This window comes from Carettochelys insculpta, chromosome 2 (assembly GCF_033958435.1).
Source record: "Carettochelys insculpta isolate YL-2023 chromosome 2, ASM3395843v1, whole genome shotgun sequence".
Taxonomy (NCBI): domain Eukaryota; kingdom Metazoa; phylum Chordata; order Testudines; family Carettochelyidae; genus Carettochelys; species Carettochelys insculpta.
In genome coordinates this window covers 38889905-38911157 of record NC_134138.1, presented here as the reverse complement: position 1 = coordinate 38911157, position 21253 = coordinate 38889905, and the positions used below count along the sequence as shown (strand labels likewise).

The window sequence follows — 21253 nt, the reverse complement described above, 5'->3', positions numbered from 1 at the left end:
TTAAAGACTAACAAAATAATTTATTAGGTGATGAGCTTTTGTGGGACAGACCCACTTCTTCTGATCTGGAAATTAGTTTATTAGCCTTCAAAGTGCTACATGACTCCTACTTGGCATATTAGTGTAAGGAGCTTTTCAGGGAAGGTGATATGGCCAGAGCACTATTGCACTAGTGCAAAAGTGATGTAAAGCTTTATTTTGTGCAGCTCCACTACATTCTGCCATTGGGATACTTGGTTTGATTTCCTCATACAATAATTCGATCTAAGGTTCATGACAGAAGAAAGCAGCCTGTGTGTTACCAAGTGCACGATATGATAGCCACAGCCACTGGGTAGGCTACAAATATAATAAAGATGCTTTATAGGATCGCTGAAGCTTGGATGTGTATTCATAGACTGTAAGGCCAGAAGAGACCATGGCAATCATCTAGACTGACCTTTGCATGGCAGAAATCAAAGAATTTGAACCAGCCAAATGACAGACAGTACATATTTCTTGAGCTTAGCCCAAGAGTCAGCAACCTTTCCAAGGTAGAGTGCTGCAATTTGACCTTTTGACCTCTATGTACAGTCCTAGCACTGATGATACTTGTAAGTCAGTAATAGTCCTACTTACAACAGTAGTAGGCATCCTTCAGTCTGCATAGACTATGGATCGCATCCTTTAAAGTTTCAATTGAGGACTTCATTTATAGCGTCTATTGTGACTATGAAGACCCACACGAGAGTGACAGTCCTTTCTGCATCTCTTGCAGATGTAGTGGGTGTCTGGCAAGTCCTTATTGTGCTTTCTGTGCGCTCGCTTCTCCTCTGCTAGCTGTCTGATCTTCATCTCGCCCTTCTGAAGGCCCTTGTGTAACCCCTGCCTCCATCTGCTGCGGTCGTCTGCTAGTTCTTCCCAGTTGTCCAGCTCGATGTGTGCATAGCTGGGATTCCAGCTTGCTCGAGGACGGCGATGTTGGTCACTCTGTCCTTCCATGATATTCCAAGGATGCGCCTGAGGCAGCGCAAGTGGAAGACGTTCAGCCTCTTTTCCTGGCGGGCATACAGGGTCCAAGTCTCGCTGCCATAAAGGAGGGTGCTGAGGATGCAGGCTCTGTAGACTTGCATTTTGGTTTGAGTGTACTTACAACAGCTTCATTAATAAATAAAAATGCAGAGCTTTACCATTTAGGTGGTAGATGGTAGCATTAGCTGGTCTTTTGTTAATCCACAGGTGGCATGGCTTTGAGCAAGCTCCCAGCTACATGGGAGAGGAGGGGCAGGATTGAACTCCCGCTTCACATGCCAGTGAAAACCAGCTCGCCTGCTAGTCTTGGCATCAGTGCTGGCAGTTTCTGACCCCTGGCTTAGCCCCTTGGTGGGCACAAACCACCTTTCAAAGATAGTTGCGAAAGAACTAAATACAAAGTTTGTGCACAAATAGCTATTAGTATAGCTCTGAAAGGAATAATTCTCAAGGTACACTAGACTTAAGGAACAATAGAATTATAAGAAAGAACTTCACATATGTCCACTGTCAGTCTTAAACACTTTTCAAGAAGTGAGGATTCCTACACAAAAGCCCAGACCCAGTTTGTCATTCAACCCACAGGTAAAAAGTTCATGGTGAAATGTTCCCTAGAGTAAGTGAACTGAATGAAGGACTTATGGAGAAAGGCTGTTGTCTGCCTGGTCTTGTCTACAAACTGAACATTTTTAACTTCATTCCCTGAATTGTGATTTTAACAGGTTCAAACTTATATGAAACAAAAGTATATTATAAATTAGAGAAAATCAACACAACCTGGTTGTTGTAATGAAAAGTATATAATTCATTTGTATTAATATGTATTTTTTTAAATAAAATTCATTGACTAGCTTAAAGATTATGTAGAAAATTCACTTCCTGGTTTTAACTACCCTCTTCTTTCACATCATTGTCCCTGAAATTTGGTTTTCATTAAAAAGAGACAGAGAGGTCTGATCAGTTATATGATGAAAAGCCATATTTCTGTGGTTTCACATAATTGAAAAGCCATCCAGTTACAGCAGAGGAAACGTTTGGTTAAACTTAGAGTCCCATGCTCCCATGCAGTTCTGGGAGCAGAGAGATGAAACGTGATGTGCTGACTTGAGGGAAATGTGGAAGAAGAGAAGAGGCAGTTTTACAATAAGCTTTCATCATTCTTCCTATTTGCATGAAAGTCTCTGCACTGGGGATTTCTTAAGGATACAGAATACATTTTCTTTCCTGTTCCCAAAGCTGTGAAAGTAAGTTACTGCAAACAAAGTCTGATGTAGGTTGATCAGCTTCACCTTCTATGCAAGGTAGCCTGGCTTGCAAGACCTAAAAGGCTGAGCAAGCTGTGCTTCCTAGATTTGGGTAAGCAGGTGAGAGATTTTATTCATTTTGGAGCCTGAATACTCATTGCACACATGGAAGAAAGATCCTAATATGAATCATAAGCTTGATGTGGAACCTTAGGTTGTTATGGAATAGTGACGTCTAATAAAACAGTTGGCTGAATTTATCGCATATAGTAGCTGATTTTGTTTTTAAGATTGGTTTGGGAAGAAGATACCTAAAGTGTTGCTTCTGCAAGGAAACCTAAAACATTCTGAATAAATTCTATGAATGAAATAGAAGGTTGTTGTTGGGATTGTCAAGAATCAAGTAAGGTACTTTGCAATTAAAGTAGGCATGCTATCTTAAGTCTTTATTCCAAAAAGTGTCCATATGCAAATAGAATACATTGCACTGCAGGCCTTTCAGAAATGCTATTTTCAGACTCTACCTTCTGATGATTAGTGGTCTCTTTTTTCTGCAAAGTTCTGTAGAGAATATATTTTAATTAGCTTCCACTTGATACCACTTCAGACACACTGCCCAGCTTTGACCCAATGTCTGATCATATAGAATGCATTACAAAAGAACTGGTCATTTGAGTGCTTTAATATAGCTTTGCATTAATGTGAGACATCATTTAGACAAGGCATTAAAAGTGTGATTTTAATGACTGAAGTGTGTAGGGTGGGAAGAAGCTTAATCTTTATATGGAGAACAATTTCAATTAGCTCTAAAATATTAATTTGTTGTTATATCTATATACTCTAATGTATTTCGCTACAAAAAATCTTATGAATAATACATTGCTAGATCTCAGTCTAATTCCTACATTGTAACTAATACTGTCTATCAAATGGGAAATAATCTTTTAACATTCATGATTCTGTCTAAAATTAAAAAAAAATGATTACTGGTGACAATTATGTTCCATTTTCCAATCTTATTTTCAAGATACCTTAAATAAAGCATACATCAGCAGACTAATCTGTTGCTGAACAGTTGTTAACCAGGAAGTTGTCATTTGTTTCGGAAATAAAGTACATTTGTTTATAAAGTGAATGGAAAACACAGTATTCTTCACAGAAATAATGTATTCACCTAAACAAAGGCTAAAGACTTTAGTGTGGAAAAATATGGACTGTAATTCTTTGATAGCAGTTTTGGTAAGCAAATTCAGTGTGACTGTAAATTGTGCATCCTCGAATTTCCCCGTTAGCCTTATCTACCTGGTATGATGATGTCTAGTAGTATTATTACACCTGGAGACTAATTTTCTTCATATTGTACAGGATTGAAATCTCATGTTAAAGTCACTGGGAATTAATACACCTAAAACTAAGTGAAGCACAGAAGATGTTTTATTTGCCATTACACGTAGAGGATGGAGGGTGTTAGCTCATGGTATCTTGGCAAGCTGGTACTTCTTGATGGTAACTTGTATCTTGGACACCAAACCTTTATGTTAAAATGGTTTTAATTGAGAGAGTCTTGTGCAGTGTCACAAAGCTGCCCTAAAACCGATTAGTCAACCAGTTAGAAGTTTCCCCCTTAGGTCTCACTCTCCTGCCCCAACCCTCTTATGAATTGTTGATCTCAACTAAAGGCATTGTTGATAGGATCTGTTGGCTGCCTGTGTAAATCAGATAGTTAACTTGGACAATTATAACAAGGAGTCCTGTGGCACATTAAAGACTAAGAGATGTACCTGGGTATAAGCTCTGGTGGGCAAAAACCCATTTCATCACTGCTTCTTTGCCACAAAAGCTTATACCCAAATGAATCTGTTAGTCTTTTAGGTGCCACAGGTCCTCATTGTTTTTGCAGATACAGACTAATACAGTTAACCTTCTGATATTTGAAAATCATGGTATTGTACATGCCAACATAGGCTGCGTCTACACGTGCACGCTACTTCGAAGTAGCGGCACCAACTTCGAAATAGCGCCCGTCACGTCTACACGCGTCGGGCGCTAGTTCGAAGTTAACTTCGACGTTAGGCGGCGAGACGTCGAAGTCGCTAACCTCATGAGGAGATAGGAATAGTGCCCTACTTCGACGTTCAACGTCGAAGTAGGGACAGTGTAGACGATCCGCGTCCCGCAACATCGAAATTGCTGGGTCCTCCATGGCGACCATCAGCTGGGGGGTTGAGAGATGCTCTCTCTCCAGCCCCTGCGGGGCTCTATGGTCACCGTGGGCAGCAGCCCTTAGCCCAGGGCTTCTGGCTGCTTCTGCGGCAGCTGGGGATCAATGCTGCAGGCACAGGGTCTGCAACCAGTTGTCAGCTCTGTGTATCTTGTGTTGTTTAGTGCAACTGTGTCTGGGAGGGGCCCTTTAAGGGAGCGGCTTGCTGTTGAGTCCGCCCTGTGACCCTGTCTGCAGCTGTGCCTGGCACCCTTATTTCGATGTGTGCTACTTTGGCATGTAGACGTACCCTCGCAGCGCCTATTTCGATGTGGTGCCGCGCAACGTCGAAGTTGAACATCGACGTTGCCAGCCCTGGAGGACGTGTAGACGTTATTCATCGAAATAGCCTATTTCGATGTTGCTACTTCGAAATAAGCTATTTCGATGTTGGCTTCACGTGTAGACGTAGCCCTAGTGAACTATTTCACTGCTAATCAAAATATACTAGAAAGAAAGGGGCAGAAGCCATTGATGAAGTTCTGAACTGTCTACTCCATGTGGCTTTTCATTCTGGTGTCATGATTGGTCATAGGGGCTGAGTCTAGACTAGCAAATTCTTTTGAAAGATTTTTCGAAAGAAGGGGGCTCTTTTGAAAGAGCCTATGGATCGTCTACACACAAGAGTGTTCTTTTGAAAGTAAATCAAAAGAATGTAGCACTCCCTTCAAAATCGCTCTTCCTTCCCCGTTTCAGGAAAAGTGTTTCCCACCCCCCGCCTTTAGAAAGCTTCTTTTGAAAGAAAACGTGTAGATACTTTTCAGGGCCCATCTTTCAAAAGAACAGTCTTCATTTTCGATCCCTGGCCCATCCTTTTGAAAGACTGGGGGCTGTGTGGATGCTGTCTTTCGATCTGCATTTTTGTGTGTGGATGCACTCTTTTGAAAGAAATTCTTTCAGAAGAGATCTTCTGGAAGAGCTTCTTTCAAAAGATCTCTGTAGTGTAGACATAGCCAGGATGGTTTATGGCTTATTATTGGGATTTTTCTCCCCCACATTCTAGTTTTGCTGCCTCACATTGTAGTTCGTCTCCTAATATAATCCAGATTCTCTGCTCATCTAAATTAGTGCAGCATCACTGAAGGCAGTGATGTGATTGACTTCTATTAGTCTGAGATCTCATTTAGAGAATACTAGAGGCCCTGTTGCAGCTCCTCTTGCAAGCAGAAGTTGAGCCAGAAGAAAGTTCTAGGCAGAAGCCTTTTATACTACACATCCAAAGTGTATGGGCCGAGTCCTCCTCTGGCCAGGGAAGGATCTCCTTGGGGGCTGGGGCAGGCCCTGTGCTGGCTGGGGGATGGGCTGGAGCTGTCAGGGTGGCGCTGGGCTCTGTTGTGGGGGGCGTTGGTGGGGCACCATTGGCGGGAATAGGCCAAGCCCTGTGCTGGCTGGAGGAGGGGCTGGGCTGGCACGGTGTGTCGGGGGTGGGGAATGGGTGAACCGACATGGTGGAATCTTGCCTGGGCATACAGATGGATGTACACAGCAAAAATAATGTGTATAATAATCTAATGGCCTGTCTAGAGCAGAGATGGGGAACCTCCAGCCCATAGACTGCACAAGATTTGTCGGATGCACTGAGTTCAGTGAGTGTTGGAATGGGTCCCTAGATCAGAGATGGGGAACCTCTAGTGTGTTGGTCACACATGGTTCATCAGGGTTAGCCACAGATGAGCCACCAGATGGTTTGTTTACCTGAGCACCTGCAGGCATGGAAACTTGCATCTCCTAGTGGCCACTAGTCCCAGCCTTGGATACTCACGGCTCTGCAGCTGGCATGCCGTAGCTTCCACACCTCCACCCAGTCCAACCTTCATTGAAACATGTGACTTTTTCTATTGATTCAGTGGGAGTTTGATCATGCCCCTGGAGCTGCTTTCATTTTTTCCACTAGACACGTACTTACATGTGGCTATATGGCAAAGCCTTTACTGCTGCTATTGGTGCTTTGCTACATTCATCAACATATATTGCTGTAATTAATACCTTCTCTTATGGAGACTTAAAACCAAAAAGCAGTTCTGTAGCACTTTAAAAACTAACAAAATGATTTATTAGGTAACGAGCTTTCATGGGACAGACCCACTTCTTTAGATCTGGAAAATTCTGATGAAACTCAGAGACTTGCTTTGTCAGGGGCATTTGCTAAGTATCTTCAAGTGTACTATCACTCTACTGCAAAGCCAGCAGTTTACAGTTACTATTTACCTTTTTTAAAAGAGCCAATATTTAATTTGATAAATAATTTCCTTTTGAATAATTTTCCAATTTTTCATTTTCTCCAGCCTGTTCATTTTGCTTCTTTGCAACAATTGAGGAAAGTCAAAGAAAAATAATTCTTAGAATTCTGTAAAAGCAGAAAAACCCAACTGCAGTTTTAGAATGACGGTAAAAGAATGCTTTTGTAATAGATTTCATGCGGCAGTTGGCATTGGCAGTATTGCAAAAAGAGAGGTATTCTGTCGTGCTCAGTTTGATCAAGTGCTAAACCCGTGTGATCAATAGAGAGACAGATGTCGGGTGCAGATGGCGATGCCGTGATACCTGGGGCAGAGTGGGCCTGCCAGAATGACAGAATGGGAACAAGGAAGAGCAGCAAAGCAACAGAATGTGACAAATGAAATTAGGGTTTATGCTAGTCGATAATTTACAACTAATAGAAAGTGACAGAATTTTTCAGCATACAGCACATTTACTCTGGTAACACTATAGTCAATGGATTTTTCATGCAAACCTATAAGAACTATAGTAAAGACTAGACTCCACAGACTCCAGCTCTGTGTTTTTTATGATGTTGCAACTAACAGAATTAAACAAAGCTAGGAACACAGAACCTGAGCAAGGGCCAGGTAGGTGGAAGGACATTAAATCCTCAGCTTTGAACTGAAGTTTTCACCTACTCACTTTGTGTCAAACACTCATAAGAAGAAAGAAACAACTTGGAGAATCTATGAATATAAAATAGAGGTCCGTATTTGTCACATAAATAAGCACTGAATGTCCAGTAATAAATTGTACTTTTGAAATTGTCATCTATTTCATGGTTTTATTAATTGAAATTAGTGAAAAAGCACATTGAGCCTTCTCTTCTACTCCCATTTTTAGTCTAAAATTCATAGCTAATGCATTTGGCAGCTGATTGTGTTATATTTTATGCTGGTATAACTCAAAATGGGTTGATTGGTAGCTTGAGGTTATAACATTTATGTTAAAGGTTAAAATCACTTTTTATTTCCTTTTCTGGCTTTGCTGAGTCTCAGGAACTAAAAAAAGTATAAAAGGAGTTTTACTACATTCAAGATAAATTATACCCTGTGTCCATTACACTCCTCTAGTTTACCCTGGTGTCAACGTTAATAAAAGAAAGCTCCCAGCCTATTAAAATCCAACATTGTGAAAGTTATATTTATGACTGAAAATGTAATGTAGTGGTGGAAGCTTTTATTGTGCAATCCAACATGTTCTTTTTACAGGAGAAAAGGCATGGACACTTTTACAATAAAAGAGCAATTAGGCCCTATTTTTCAGGCAGTTTCCACAGGTACCGGGATTGAAGTGTCTTTCTAAAGCCTTCTGTGATATGTCATTCAGCAACCCTAACTCTGAATCAGAAAACAAAAATCTCTTCCTCTTCCTCCCCATCACCCCTTTCCCTCACCAGCATTACGCCCTGCCCTCTAAAAGAACATAAAAACATGTATCTTCCTTTACTCATATAGGAAAATCATCTTACACAACTGTCATATTAACATCTGGATTTAGCATGCAGAGTGTACAGATTGTAAGTCCATTGGTAATACACCCAGCCTTTCTCCAGAGAAGTAGCCAAATCATACGAAGAAGACAGTGGGTCTTCTCCTCAGAGCACCAGCACAACAGCATCAACTCTGAAAGCCAAGTTGGGAGAAGAACAGTCACCTGGGATAGTTGGAATCTGGCATATTTCAGATGCCATTAATCCGTATTTATGTACTCCAGATGCTGCACTGGATGAAATGGACTTACCTATTGCAGAGAGGTTGCCTCTTCAGCAACGTATGGAACTGAAAAAGAAAGAGTAAAGCTATCAGCAGGAATTGACACTAATCTAAGAAACAAGTCAGAGCCATTGGTTTACTATGGCTCAGTTGGCTCTGGCTGCTACCATGTAAGAAGAGTTGAAACTGTTTAAATAATATGTGACCTTTTTAGAGATTTATTTTGATTACAGGGTAAAGCATTCTGGAAATGGTCTAATTAATATCACAGAACAGGAAGGGATATCAAGAGGTCATGGATTACAGTCCACAGCCCACAAAGCAAGACCTATCACCAACCATGATAGATTTGGGTTTTTTTTGTTTACATCTAACCTCCCCCAAACCCTCCATAGCGCCCGTCAATGATTCAGCTCAAATGCCTGGGTTTACAAGGCCAATGCTCTAACCACTGAGCTATTCCCCCCATGATATAGTATGATACAATGAATTCTTCAAAGGGTGATTGTGCATCAGGTTTCCTGGAAACTGTTATGTACTTTGAGCAGAATATTAGTAAACTTTCAGTATCCAGCCTCTTACAGCTGCCATTGTTTTTAACTCTAAGCCACTGAAAATTTGCACATTGTTTCTCAGATACAGCAAATTTATATTAAGTTTAATATGTGGTTTTCTCTGGATTTCTTCGTGTATTATCAATTGCATATGCTATATCTTGTTTGAGATTCTAGGTTATCTGCATATTCAAGCTGTCACACTATTTAGAATCACTGTAGTCATCTCATTTCATGAGTATCTATGTCATCATTGTGGATATAATTCACATTCCCTGCTAAGTTGTGAAAGCCAGAGATATAAAATAACTCTGATGCCTATTTCTAGCTGTGTATAGTGAAATTGAATGAAATAAGCTCAGAGGGCAACCATTCAACTACAGTTTGAGATGCGATTCCTAGCCAAGGCTTTTCTAAACATCTTCTGTAACAGATCACCTGGACCTGTAGATTGTGAGGTAGGAGTAATTTCTTTGGAGTCCACATCCACAGGAGTTTGCAGCTTAGCTGAGTGATGTTTTTGTCAAATCTGTAATTAAGAAAAGTTATTGGTTGTGGAGGATCTCCAAAGACATTCTTGTAACTGTGAGCATATCTTATATTTAACTAAAAGATGAAACTTTGCTATCAGTTCAGTAGAGTTTTGCCTGAGAGACACAAAACAGAAATTTTAGCTCTTTCTCACTTGATCTCCAAACTAGATTAAATGCACTGATGATGCTGATCAGTGATCAGGATGTGTACGTAAGTTAACTTTACCTATTGCAGAATGTCCAGCTCTGGAGCAATTTGAGTAAAAGTACAAAATAAGTAATTACTTGAGGTTATAAAACCCATAGACATATTTAAGATCCCTGGTATTAAACTTGTCACCAGGTGGATTTTTTTTGGAGAGAAATGTTCACTGCTATTTTGTAGAGCCTATTCTTAGAATCTTACATGTGGATGGCACCTATATCTTGTTAAAACTGGCATATCTCCGTGTAAGTAGGCACAATTCCATGTTAACAGATGGCTATGAATATAGTCATGCCAAAGAAGCAGTCTTTGTACCAAGTTTGATTATTAGGGGCTGTATTCCCATCCAAGAATGTTTAAAAGGCATTCTGTATAAATTGTTTGCATCTATTGATATGAGCATAGGGGAGAGCTAATTTTGAAACCAGAAAGCCAAGGCTAGTGTAGCAAAGGAGGTTAATAAAGGAATATAGACACCTTCACTTCTAGATCACTCAATTAAATTCAACCAGAATCAATCATGCTGGAAAGTCATTAACTTTCCTTAGCTTTTTGATGGCCTGTGTTAGTGGTCTCCATCAATTTCTAGTGAATAAGTGTCCCCAGCACAAGTGTCACTTTAGCTGGCAGTCTCACAAGACTAGCTTAGTGACTGAATAACTGTGAAAACTGATCTACCCTCTTACTCATAACGGTGGGGTCCTTTAAGGTCAGGTTGGAAGTGGGCTTGATTCAAGAAGCAGAAAGCATCAAGAATCCTAGCAGTTTTGTAAGATCTCGTTCTATAGTGACAGATTTAAGGAAGTCACTTTGGTTAAACAACAGGATAAGGGTTGACTTGATCACAGTTTACATGGGGAACAAAACAAATATTTGATTATGGGCTCTTCTATCTAGCAGAGAAAGCTGTAATGTGATCTGATGATGGGACGTTAACACCAGACTAATTTAGACTAGATATAAGGGCCATGTCTACACTGAAACAAAACTTCAAAATGGCCATGCAAATGGACATTTTGAAGATTACTAATGAGGCACTGAAATGCATATTCAGCGCCTCATTAGCCTGCTGCCGGCCACGGCTCTTCGAAATTGCTGCATGTTGCTGCCGCGTGGCTCATCCAGATGGGGGTCCTTTTCTAAAGGACCCCTCCAACTTCGAAATCCCTGATCATTTCAAAGATTTGTGCTAGTGGAGATGTAGCCAAGGTTTTCCTTTTTAACAGAGAAGATAAATAACATTGAAACGATTACCAAAGGTCATGATGGACTTGCCTCTGCTGTCAAATTTAAAATCAAAACTGCTTTTTCCCTAAAAGACATATTCCAGGAACTATTTTGCTGAAGTTCTTTATGCTACAGGAGAGCAATCTAAGTTATCACAATGTCTCCTTCTAGTCTCAGGACCTATGTGTATTAGCATAGTGGCAGCTGTATGCACTTCGAAAATGCCGGTTTCAAAATGCATGCCGCCTGTGCAGCCAAGGCCTTTCAAAATGACCCCCCTGATTTTGAAAGTCCCTTCTTCCCAAAACCAGATGGGAAGAAGGAGCTTACAAGTCAGGGGGTCCTTCTGAAAGACCCCCGGCTACATGGGTGGTGTGCATTTAGAAACCAACACGTTTGAAGTTCGCGCGTTCACCATTATGCTAATGAGGCACTGCATATTCATGCTAGAGCCTCAGTAGCATCTGCCGAAGTGGCTCATTAGCATGCCTCCTCCAGAAAGAGGGGCTAGTGTGGCCACAGCCAATATGCATTTTGAAGCACTTGTTTCAAAATACGGCATCTACACAAATAGAGCCATTGGATGCGTTATAGCTTATTTCAAAAGAGTCTCTATTCAGCGTCTTAACAGCACCTATTTCAAAATGGGCACTATTCCTCATTCAATGGCATTTACCAATTTCAAAATAAGCCAACCACTCCTTCAAAATAATTTTGAAATTGTGGTTGCATTGTGTAGATGCTAGGAAGATGTTTGCAGAAAAATGGTCTTCCCAAAGGGGAATTTCTGAAGGAGCCCCATCTACACAGCTGCTTTGATTCTGGAGGGGGATCTTCTGGAAGAGAGATCTTACAGGGGTATGCTAAGGAGGAGGAATGCAAATGAGGGAGATCAAAAATGCAATGAAGCACTGATTTACACATCTCATGCCTCTTATTCATAATATCACATGATCATGTTTTCAGAAGAGACTTTTCCGAAAGCAAAAACAGCTGTGTAGACAGGTTTTCTTCAGAAAAAAAAAATCGAAAGAATTGTTCTTCCTGAAACAAAATAGGAAGGGTTCTTTCGAAAACGGGGACTTTTTCCAAAGGAACCCCATCTACATGGCTGATTTTGCTTTTGGAAAATTCTCTTCCAAAAAGTGATCATGCGAGATTATGCAAATGAGGCACGAGAGTTGTAAATCAGTGCTTCATTTGCATTTTAAATCTCCTTCCTTTGCACTTTTCCTATGAAAGGAGAATGTAGTGTAGACACAGACCTAGAGGGAAATATGCTTCTTTCTCTGGATCTTGGAAAAAACACAATAGTTCATTTTGTCACTTATCATGTTGAGTAAACCCATAGTCACTCTTCTTATTTACCCTCCTCTTCAGACAATTGGGGTCCGTCTACACTAGCAAGTACATTTGAAATTAGGATCGTAAGACTGAGTTCTTTCAAAAGAAGCCGTGGAGCGTCTACACTGACACAGCGCTCTTTCGAAATTAACTTTGAAAGAACTCCCCCGTTCTTTCGAAGTTGGTCCTCCACTCTCGGGATGGGAAAAGCGCCCTCTTTTGAAAGACATTTTCGTAACAGAGCAAGTGTAGACGCTCCGCGGCCCTGTGTTTTGACAGACCGGGTCCTCCATGGCTGTGATCAGCTGGCAGGCGGCAGCACCACTTACAGCACAAGTGGAGCTCTATGGCTCCAGCATCCGGCCACTCTTCAGCATACAGGCTCCCAGAAGCCCTCAGGCAGGAAGCTGAGAGCATGCAGGCAGCAGGAAGCCCACGCTGCCACCTGCACAGCTCCCAGCTGCAACGCCCCAGGGGAAGCAGCAGCACCTCCGGCACCATGGCCAGCAGCCGGGACTGCCACCCACCCCAGGGGCCATCCAGGGACTGGGGGAAGTCCCCACAGGAGGGGAGCCAGCCCCCCAAATGTTGGGCCCCTTCTGGACAGAGGTGGAGCTGCAGGACCTCCTTGCCCTCTGGACAGATGAGGAGGTCCTGCAACAGATGGGGGTCCGGCGCCGAAACACACCTGCCTTCGAGCGCCTCGCCAAGGGCCTCACCGGCCGGGGTCACCCCACCCAGGCCCTGGACCAGGTGAGGTTGAAAGTGAAGGAGCTCTGGCAGAGCTACTGTTGGGCTCAGGACACGGCCGGGTGGTCAAGGGCAGCACCACCAGCTGCCCCTATTATCAAGAACTGGACCGCCTCCTTGGGCCCAAGGAGGCAGGACCCCCAGCTGTGTACCTGGAAACTGCCGACCCCCCGACCGAGCCAGAGGAGATGGGGAAAGGGACCGAGGGAGAGGACTGGCCCGAACCACTGGCCACCTGCAGGTGCCCCTCAAGGGTCCAGGACATGAGAGATGATGAGGGCTCGAGCGAGGGGGCCCTCATCATCAACATCCCCTTGGGCCCATTCAGCCTGGATCCCTCCGACTGCACCTTGCCCAGTTTCCCGGAGGGACCCACAGGTATGTATCGTGCACACTGGTGGCCGCAGGGCCGGGGGAGGGGGCGTGCAGTCCTGCCCAGGATGGCCACAGCCCACGCGCAGGGATATCAGCCCCAGGGTACAGGCAGGCCAGACGGCCCCGCCACCCCCATCTCAGAGGGCTGACGTGTGGCACCCAGCACCATGCGGGCTGGACAGTCCATGGGCCGCAGAGGGACTGAGGGAAGCAGAAGAGAGCCAGTGCTCCCACAACCCATACGGGGAACCCTGGATGCGGTCCCTGCCGGACCACCGGGATGGGGTGGAGGAGTTCAGGGGGTCCCTCACCGGGACTAATGGCCCGTTCTTCTCCCCTTATATCTCCACAGCTCCAGCAGACAGACCAGCCCCACGACGGGCCTGGGGAGCCTGACGATGGAGGGTGAGGGGGGCGGCCCAGGCCTTGGAAATGTTCCTCGGTTCCTCTGCCAGCTCCACCAGGCCAGGGAGGAGGAGGCAGGGGACATGGCCCACATGGCTGCCCTCAGGGAGCTGATGGGTGTTGTGCGGGAGTGGCTTGCCATGAAGCAGCAGGCATGAGACCAGGGGGGTCCAACTTGGACTCCCTCACCCAGGCCATGGTCGGCTACCTGGACCCTGCCACTGCTCCATCATGGGTCACTCCCACACCCACAGGCCCCATCGCCCCCCCCACCGTTCCCCTCGCCCGTGCATCCACCCTCCCTCCCAGTGGTTCCCCCCCAATCCCACAGCCCCCTGCCTCCCCCACAATGGCTCCCCCCGAGGAGGCCAACCTCGAGGCCCTGCTCCCTCTCCACCACCCCCTGTCCAGCCTCCTGCACCTGGCCCGGTGGAGGCCGAACCCCCTCCCCGCCTTCCCCTGTGCCGAGCCTGGCACAGGTGCGGGGACCATGCCCAAGCCATGCCCCTACCTCCCTGTGCCACTAGCCCTGGTGGGGCCCCCGAACACGTGGAGGTAGGGGCAGGTGTGGGTGACGGGGCTCCCAGCCATTGAGCCCCCTGGAGGGGTGAAGGTCCCCCACCCTGGCCCTCCGTCCGCCCTCCCCCCTCCCATGTAAATAGTTCTCCCCACACATGTATCTAGTTCTCCCCATTCACCCTCCCCCCACACATGTATATAGTTCCCCCAGATAATGAGGGGCACAGTTTTTCCACATAGTAAACAGTTTATTTTTATGGTTTACCCTGTATCCCCCGTGCATGTGTGCTGGTGGGTGTGCATGTGTGTGCAGGGTGTGGGTCGGGGGGTGTGTGTGCAGGGTGTGGGTCGGGGGGAGAGTGCAGGGTGGGGAGGGCTACCGTGGCCCCAGCTCAAAGGCCTAGCACAGGGCCTCCCTTACACGCACCTCATCCTGCTGGGCCTGATGGCACAGGGCAGCAGAGAGCTGTTCGGACCCACGCCCCGCCTCAGCAGCCCACTCCTGCATATACGGCTTGTGTTTTGCCTCCACCACATTATGGAGGGTGCAGCAGGCCCCAACCACTGCTGGGATGTTGGGGAGGCCCACCTCCAGCCTGGTGCAGAGGCATCTAAAATGCCCCTTGAGGCGGCCGAATACCCACTCCACAGTGTTCCGGGCATGGTTCAGCCACTCATTAAAAAGGTCCTGGCTCGGCTGGCTGTGCCCGGTGTATGGCCACCTCAGCCAGGCCTACAGGGAGTAGGCCGTGTCCACCACGATGCAAGGTGGCATCATCGTGTCCCCGATGGGGAGCTCCCTCTGGGGGATGAAGGTCCCTTCAGCCATATGACGTCCCAGCCCTGAGTTCCTGAAGACCCTCGCATCTTGGGCATGGCCGGATCAGCCCATATAGATGTCCTTGAACTGGCCATTGGCGTCAACCAGGGCCTGCAGGACCACCAAGTGGTAGCCCTTGCAATTCACGTAGGCCCCGCAGCTGTGCTCCGTGGCCCGGAGGGTGATGTGGGTGCCATCCAGGGCCCCAAAGCAGTTGGGGAAGCCCAGCTCCTGGAATCCCCAGATGGCATTGTCCAGGTCCCCGACGCACACCAGCTGCCTCAGGAGCACCTTGTTGACCACCTGGACCCCTGCAGGGCAGAGGGGGGTGCACTCATGAGCGTGGGGTGGGGTGCGGCTTGCCCACTCGTGCCCGTCCCCATCCCCGCCCCTGGCCCCGGGGTGCCCGCCCTTGTCCTGATGGTGCCTGTCGCCAGGCTGGCCCCCACCCCCTGCATGCAGTCTAGATGTGAGCTGGGCACGCCTTACCTCAATGAGGATGGCCCTGATGGTGACTTTGCCCACCCCGAACTGGTGGCCAATGGATCGGTAACTGTCTGGGGTGGCCAGCTTCCATAAGGCAATGGCCACCCTTTTGTGCAGGGGAGCGCCGGCCTCAGGTGTGTGTTCTGGTGCTGGAGGGCTGGGGCAAGCCAGTGGCACAGCTCCAGGAATGTACCCTTGATCACCCCGAAGTTCTGTAGCCACCGGTCTTCGCCCCAGTCCTCCAGCACCAGCCGGTCCCACCAGTTGCTGCTTGTGGGGAAGCTCCACAGGCGGCGGATGACCAGGGGAACCGGCCAGGGACATTGCGCCCTGAGGATGGCATTCATGAGGGTGGCTATTGTGGTGGCCACCCGGAGCTGTTGCAGCATGGCTGGCAGGACCATGGCCAGCGTGCTGGCCACGGCTGCAATGAAGTGGGGGTGCTGCTCGGGGCCCAGGATGCCACCTACGCTGTCTCTCTTGCTCTCGCTGTCTCTCTCTCTTGCTCTCGCACTGCCTGGGGGCAGGGTTGCTGGCTCTCGGAGTGTGCAGGCTGAGGTACAGGAGGGGGTGCCTTTTAAGGGAACAGCAGGTGGTGGCCCCTGAAGGGCTCGTCTGCCATGCGACCCTGCCCGTGGCGCTTCCTGTCCCTGCTCTTTCAAAAGAGTGCCCTGGCGTATGTAGACGCTCTCTTTCGAAATTGTGCTGGGGGCCTTTTGAAAGAATGGACTAAACCTTCGGTCCCCGCTGGTGTGTGTAGACATTCCATTTCGAAAGAGCATCTTTCAATGTTCTCTTTCGAAATACGTTCTTTCAGAGCAGAACTGTAGTGTAGATGCAGCCTTGTGGTGCAATATTTACGTCTGTGGAATTCAAGGTGCTGGATGCACTGTAGTCACAATTCCTTTGTGACCAAGAGAGAATCATCCAGAAGAGGCAAGAGTAAATCCAGCCAATTTACCAATGTTTTGAAATATCGAACGTGCATTTATTTGTGGTATTTTTAATGATGGTAGGATCTGTCCTTTAGCCACGATCAAACTTGCTTCTCTTTAGCCTCCTTCACAATGATGTATTGAGGATTTCCTCCTGGGCTTGTCTACACTACCACCTTCTTTCAAATGGCTCACCCTGCCGGTACTTCGAAAGGGGAGCATGCTGGGGCAACTTCTAAGTCCCTTTACTCCTCAAAATTTGCCTCAGCACTTCAAAGTACCAGCGGGTGACCCACGACTAGATGCATGCTGGTACTTCAAAGTTTGCTGCGGCGGGGGGCGGGGGGGGAATTTGCTTAATGAAGGGCTGCCTATGCACCGCAGCGTTTCATTAGTGAGCTCCCAACACCCTAATTACCATTCTTCTTTCAAAGGAAGGTGGTAGTGCAGACAAGCCCCCTATGTCAGTAGGATTTTCCTATTATAGGAATTAGGGGAAAAACTGATTACTGGGGAAGTTCATGAGAAAGTAGAGGATTGAAAGCAGGAAAGAGCGAAGGAGAATGAAAAGATGAAGCTGAGATGATAATGTGAGTGAAACTAATGGGTAGACTATGAGACAAAAATGATTCAAGTAACACCTGAAAATAAGAGGAGGTAGATTGTGTAATTCTGAAATGAAATACATAAAAGAGACAGAAAAAAATAAACTCATGCCTTAATCTCTACTGCCAAACCATACCCGTTAAGTTACAGATCTGCATGCCCCTGAAAATCAGAGCAATAAAGGGACAGATTTCTTGTCACTGGGAGAGGGGCATGCTCCCCTTTCTTCCCCACCCCTTTGGCTTGTGGGAATAGGCTGTCTTCTCTTTTCCTGCAGGCTTCTAGGAAAAAGGCCTTTCATAATGTTTTGCCTTTTCTAGATGTGGGGATGGAAATCCTCATCGCTGTACCTCACAATCTCTTTTCCTTCTCACAGTCCCTGCAACTTAGGCTGCATCTACACTATGAGATAAAAGCAAATTTAAAGGAGTTAGCTTGACATTAAAATGTCACTGTCTTCTCTCTAAATGTCATTAGCTTGATTTAGTCTGCCCTAAAAATGATAACAAAATGTTGATATTAACGGATAGCATCAATTTAGAATTTAAAATCTCAAATAAAGGCTAGTATGGAAGCACCGTGTCCTTAATTTGAATTAATTAGCCTCCACAAGTTTCCCATATGTATCCCACAAAGCTAGGTGCTGCACCTGGCTCCCAGCTCCCCACTACTAGCAGGAGCGGGGAAACTGACCAGGTCTGCTGTTCTGTCAGTTTCCCAGGTCCTGCAGCTTTGTTGGAGCCGGGAAATTGATCAGAGCTGGTGCACCTGGCTCCCGGCTCAGAATGTGGGCCTGAGGGAACTGTGGGATAGGTTCTCACAATGCATTGCTGCAAGTCAATGTTTGGTGATTTCAGTATGGAATCAATATGTTGAACTTGTTGGGTGCATGTGGGAAGTGAGGATACTCAACATCGAATTTAAAAAAACCAGCATCATAAAACTGATTTTAATAAATTCACATTTCTCTTGTAGTGTAGATGTCGCCTTAGAATCCCTACTCTCTCCGACCCACTAGAATCTGTACATTTCTCTCTTACCTGCTAGGATGCTTCTCCATTTTTACCTACCTAGGGGCCATGTCTACACAAGCTCCCTTCTTCAAAGGGGGCATGGAAATGGCACGGACCGGGGAATATCAGTGAGGCATTGCCATGCATATGCAGCACCTCAATAGCATACTGGCTGCCGTGCACATTTCAAAGCTGCTAACTTCCAAGTGCTGACAGTCAGTCTAACTGCGGGCTCTTCGAAATGCGTACACAACTTCAAAATTCCCTTACTCCCAAAACAAATTGGGACAGAGCCAGGGAGAACGGGCACACTGATGTCAACAGCTTCTCCTGTCCCACAACTATTGCTACTGCCTTGTTCTGTGTATGCCCCAGTGGTGCTAATTCCACCAAATCTAATGTCATTTACACTCATCAAGTGCATTTGATTCTTGTTGTAATTGCTCTACCTACCTTCCCTAACATAAGATAGATGCTGGAGCAGGAAAGTCTGTTTTGTGAGAATACCATGAGCAGTTCTACTCCACTTCTGGACATATGGCCCAGTCAGACAAGTTCAGAATAGGTTTGGAGACCGGATCATGGTGTAAAACTACAGGCAGCCTATTACAGTGCATCCCATTACAAAGTCTGACACCACCCATCCCCCCGAGTCAAAGGTCTGTTACTGGTTTTTAGTCCACGTTGCCAGCAAAGACATGGCTCATATAAAGCCCTTCAAATATTTCCTTGGTGTGATTAAAGTAATGGTCATTATAGAGACTGGAAATTCATTTGATCAAAAGAAGGATCTTGGTGCTTTTGACGGGTATGCAGCAAAGCAATGTCATCTTCAAAAACATACTTCTGAGAGTAAGTGCCTGTCTTTCACCCGGCATGAGCAGCAGTGCCAAACACTGAGATGAAGTAATTCATGAGTCAGTACTAGGTGAAAGAAGAAATTCGGTTTTGTTGCATTTAAAGTTCTCATTAAAACCAACTGAATAATCCCACACTGACACTTCTCAGAGTAAAATCCCAACTGAAGAAAAAGTGGTAAGTGTGAAATCCAAAACATTACTTTGACTAATGAGAAATTTGGCAAACCCAAACATTTATCTGCTGGATGCAATGCAGAATTCCTACAAATTTAGGCAAAAATATCTGCAGTCAGTTGACATCCTGGGTCGAAAAATAGCTTTTTGTTGTTAGTGATTGCTAGGCACAATTGTCTTTGTAGTTGGATAAAAAGTGGTAAAGTTTTTTTCTTCGTGCTAAATGGCTTGTAAACATAGATTATTAACAAGCAAGCAGGAGCTAAGAACAAAGATCTCAAGTGATGAGCTGCCCCAAGCCTGTTTACAAGTCAGATATTCTTTTTACATAGAGTTCTGTATGGTGACTTTTTAAAATTTAAATGAGAAACATGGCCAGCAATGCATGCAAAATGTTCATTCATTGTAGTAAACTACAAAAACATTGCTTTTATGCAATGAGAATGCAATTGTAGAATTTTAAAAGGCATAGAAATAAAAGACTCAGGATTCAAGTGATTTAAACAAACTCACTAGGATACAGTAAATGATTAAAATACAATCTATAATTACATTACACTGGTATCAGGTAAGGATAAAAGCCTATAAACACACTGGGGTCAGGGTAAGCATAAAAATGAAACAGTTATTTGAATAATCTGAGATCAAGTTGCAGTAATTAAAAATGAATGTATTATTCAAATGAAGGAATTAGGTTACAACACTCGTCATATGAAAATATTATTGTGACAGACTGAAATAAGTTGGAAATTATTTTGATAAAAATGGGTAAAGAAATATAACTACTTACATTGGTGAAAAAGTAGACAGTGACTGTGGATCAGAGTATTTTTGTATATCAACTATTCACACTCTTGCTTCAGATTCCTCACCTGGATTGTCACCTTGCTACTAGTTCTTTCAACCCTCACCACCATTCCTAGCTTCCTTCTGGACTCTGCTGTCTTAAATATAAATACTAATCCATTAAGAAGTAAAATTGCTGTGGCTAAGGAATGTATTTACATGCAGATGCACCCAGTAAGGATCTGTCACATGTTATTTGCTGTGTTGTTGTAGCCCTGTTGGTCCCAGACTGTTGGAAAGACACAATGGATGAGGTGATATCTTTTACTGGACCAGCTTCTCATGCTGAAAGAGAGAAGCTTTTGAGCTACACAGAACTCTTTTCAGGACAGCTTCAGGTCTTGAAAAAAGAGCTCTGTGTAATTTCAAAGTTTCTTTCACAAGAGAAGATGGTCCAATAAAACATATCACCTCATTCATCTTGTCTCTCTGTGCCAGAATGTGGCATCCTGAGCTCAACCACTTAATCCCATACATACTCACTGCCATTACGTTATCTTTTGTTGCTGTAGTCCAAAGTGCTTATCTAACCCATTCCCCCTTCTTCTTTGTCACCTCCTTTTCAGTTTTGGAGCTCAGTTCTATAATGCGGACTCACAGTGCATATCACATACCTGTGTGACCAGTTGCACTGACCTCAAGTACTTACTAACAGATTAAATACTTCCCTTGGTAAATAAGAATTACAAAATCTGGTCCTCAGATAGTAAAGGATGTGAGGCAGAATTTCTCCATTGTGCCAGATTGCTCCATGAGGTGCCATGATGAAGACCTAAAGCGCAGAGGGATAATTAATTATTAATTATAATTAATAATTAATGAAACTATACGCTGATTGACTTTTTGAAGTAGTGATCTTTGTATTCCTTGTATTAATTGAATTTTTAAAATATGTTTAAGGTTCTCCATCAGCTCCCTAAACTGTATGGCCCTGAAACTGCTGTCCTCATTGAAGGAATGGGTAGCTGTGATGTTCTAACAGCAAGGGTCCTTGAAATTACAATGATGGATTCTTTCAGAATTCTTTTAGGAATGGGGGTAATATATGCCAGAACTAGAGCATGGAATGGGGACAAGTTTAATAATTTGTTTCTCTTGACTACTGCAAC

General features: G+C 44.9%; 1 protein-coding gene and 1 long non-coding RNA gene across 5 annotated transcripts in view; one reads left to right on the top strand and one right to left on the bottom strand.

The window, feature by feature from the left end:
- ZFPM2 (zinc finger protein, FOG family member 2) overlaps nt 1-21253 on the top strand; it is a 484892-nt gene that overhangs the window by 432232 nt on the left and 31407 nt on the right. The gene's annotated exons all lie outside the window — the stretch shown is intronic.
- Nucleotides 8185-9532, bottom strand: LOC142008981 (uncharacterized). The gene is made up of 3 exons (XR_012644289.1): nt 9485-9532; nt 8521-8558; nt 8185-8402 (listed from the first exon to the last, which is right to left on the bottom strand). It is a non-coding gene; the product is annotated as an uncharacterized LOC142008981 (long non-coding RNA).